Source organism: Balaenoptera musculus, chromosome 2 (assembly GCF_009873245.2).
Source record: "Balaenoptera musculus isolate JJ_BM4_2016_0621 chromosome 2, mBalMus1.pri.v3, whole genome shotgun sequence".
Lineage (NCBI taxonomy): Eukaryota > Metazoa > Chordata > Mammalia > Artiodactyla > Balaenopteridae > Balaenoptera > Balaenoptera musculus.
The window spans coordinates 16,186,541-16,190,111 of NC_045786.1; positions in this window are offsets into that span (position 1 = coordinate 16,186,541).

The following is a 3,571-nucleotide window of genomic DNA, read 5'->3' on the forward strand; positions in this document are numbered from 1 at the left end:
TCACTGTGACTGCTGTGTGTTCACCAAATAATTTTATTTCCTCCCTGTATTCACATTCAATGCAATTTCTTAGCTTCTCTTGCAATTAGATAAGACCATGTGACTGACTTCCAGCCATGCGAAGCAGTCAGAAGTGATGGATGCAGCATCCAGGCCTGGCAAGAAAACTCACACATTGTCCACATTCTCTGCCACGTGCAGAGAATCCAGTGGAGAATTTCATGTCCTAGAGAAAGATGGAGGAATCCTGGGTCCCTGAATGACCATGTAGGTCAGTGCCCCTTCACCCACTCACTGTCATGTGAGCAAGTAATCAACATTTGTTGCATTAAGCCGCTGAGATTTTGGAGTTGTTACAGCAGTTAATGCCATGACTAACACAGGAGGCTATTGCAATAATCCAAGTAAAATATGATGATGGCTTGGATCAGAGTGGTAACAGTGATAGAAGCAGGCAGAATCTTAATATATCTTGAAAATGAGCCCCATTGGTTCATACAATACTGAGAGATTGTATTGGGGATGGGAGCTTAAGACACTAGTCAAAGGTGACTCCAAGATTTTTGGCCTGAGCAACTAGGAGGGTGGGATTACATCTCTCTGAGCTGGAGAAGACAGAAAGGACCAGGCTTTGGGGAAAATCAAGAGCTCAGTTGAGGAAATGTAAAGTTTGAGGTCCAAGTACAAATGTTGTCTAGACTGTTAGACACATAAGATTGAAGTTTAGGGGCAAGGTCTGGGCTGAGATGTTTAAACCACATAATATATAGCACATATTTAAACCACAAGATAACAATATTTATTATTATTATATGATATTTAAACCACAAAACCATATATATCTCCAAGTTTGTTTGTGTAGATGGAGAAAAGGGCCAAGGACAGAGCTCTGGGACATTCCAATTTCAAACCTCAGGGAAATAAGAAATACCAGGGAGTAAATTGGAAAAGAAAGAGAGTGAGGTAGGAGGGATCCAAGACAGAATGAAAAACAAAGCGTTTCAAAGATGGCAGAGTAATTAACTGCAGCAAGAGCCAATGATAGATCACTTAAGAATATTTTTGTCATCTTTTTACTGTTTAGCACAGTACCTGATACACAATAAAAATGAATAAATATTAATAAATTTTGGATGATTCTAAATAATAGCTATAAATTTGCTTCAAGCAATGGGAAAGATGAAAGAATGGCATGAGGGACACAGGAGTCCAGAATTATGCTTAAGGGAAGTGATAAAATGAAATTCACCTAAAAAGCTATTTTTAAATTAAATGATACTTTCACCAATCCCCAGCAGCAAGACATATTTTTATTATCTAAATGGTAGGAGGGGTTACTTTCTGGTGGGGAGAGAAGCTTGAGAATGCACAAAGTACTCAGTTTTAAGCATTATGATGTATAACCTCATAAGTAGTCTTTTTTGTGATGTATATTTTTATTTTGGAAAAAAGGCTGTTTTTTCTTAAAAGCCTGACTATTTGAAACTATTATATAAAGAATAGTTTGAATTTTACATGAGTGAGTAATTATTTCATGCATAGCTCTGTCTTCTGTGATAACTACCATTATTAAGCTTTCCAATCTTTGCACACTTCCCATTTTCTTTCTCCTTAATTCTCCTCAATATGTTGAAAATACAACACTGAATTTTAAACTAAGATATTCCTAGGGAATTAATACAAAAGTGAACTAGCATTTCCAGAAAGTTGATAATAAGAGAAATATTATTTAGAGGAATTATCTACTTACATATATACCAAGACACAAAGGATATGAAGCACTGACAAGTACTGACAAACTGACAGCTTAATTTAATAAAATAAAATATTGGGTTGGCCAAAAATTTCATTCGGTTTTAAATAAAAATAAAAGACACATTTTTCATTTTCACCGAGAACTTTATTGAAAAACGTATTCATTAACCAAATGAACTTTTTGGCCAACCCAATATAAACAAGTGAATATAAAACAAGGTCAGAAAACTATAAGATAAACCTGAACTATAAGACTAAACATTAGTATATAGTTATGGATGTTAATAGGTTCTAAAGTTATAAAAATTGGGCCACATATTAATTCTAGAACTTCCTGATGGCCAACAAAGGAATAATTTTTAAGTCTATAATTCCCTATATGTGCCTTGGATCTTCCTTACAAGGGCCACTCAGTGATGTAGTAGATGATATCTTCAGCTGCTTTCCCAACTGCTTACAATAAATGAAAAAATATATGCATCCTATAATGTAATTTATGGGAGGGCATATGCAAGAGAAATTTAAAAGGAATTTTGTAAGGAAACCAAAATAATATGGACCACTCCATAGCTCTTTGATGCTCTGGCTTAGTTCACAGAGAAGAATGAGTTGCTTCAGACAGTCCTCCATAGAAATCATTTATCTCAGTGGGGCTTAAGAAATACTAAAAATAATAAGTTCTTGAGAATTCGTTGTGTGCTGCCTTCAGTTTAACATCTGTCCCAATTGTGTGTCTTCAAATTTGTTGGAGATAAGAACTGTCATTTTAACATAATTATGTAAGTGCCTAACATGACATCTTGCAGGGGCAGAGGTTTTCAAAATACAAAAATAGATGCATTCCTTCATCTAAAAACTTTCTTTGACAAAAAGGTGATAGAGTGCCTCCTCTCAGCTAAGGTGGTTGCTTTCCTCATTGTTCACAACTGGTCCTTGATTGTCACACAATGAGAGTAAATGGAATGGAGAGAGATACTCAAGTTACCATTCCTACCATGAACCTCTAGAAAAGTGCCACTAAGGCTGTAACCATAAAGTCTTTTTTACAGCTTTAAGCATAAGTTGTAGACTCCATTAGTTCTTTCCCCACAAATTAAATAAACTTGAGCTAATGAGCAGAATTGACCCAAAAATAGAAAAGCTAATTTTTTGAGTACCTGTGTTGCAGTCATCACATATATTTTACTTAATCAATATAAATAACAACCCTGGGTAATATTCAACTTATTTTACATTTAAGCTATTTGAAATTTGTAGAGATGCAATGTTTTTCTGGGGCTACATATCTGGTGAACAGCAGAGCTTGACTCAAATCTCAAAATTTACCCTCCTTCTATGATATCAAATACCGCTCTCAGTCTTCCATACTATTTTCTGTTTAGAGATATAAAGGAATGCTTATTAAAATAATACTTTTTTCAGAAATAGAGCCTTATATAAAATTATCATGCATCTGAAATACAAATGCACAACTAACAAACTTTAATGTGCATTGCAAGAAGTGACAACTTAGAAAAGTTTTATTCAAAAAAAGTAAGAATGTCCTCCAGAATGATACATAATAAGGTATAATTTAAAAATCTCCTTCTTCATTAAAATATATCAAACAAATATATTTAGGACATTGATAACAGTAACAAAATAACACAGACATCTAAATTAGTTCATTAAAATGCTTAAATAAATCTTTCAGAGCTAAAAATCAACAATGCATATTTCATTGATGTATATGCTTATGTATGTATGTGTGTGCATGATCAATTTGACAACCTATAAGTACAGTTATTCCCCTGGGAGATTTGGGAAACAGCTAAAA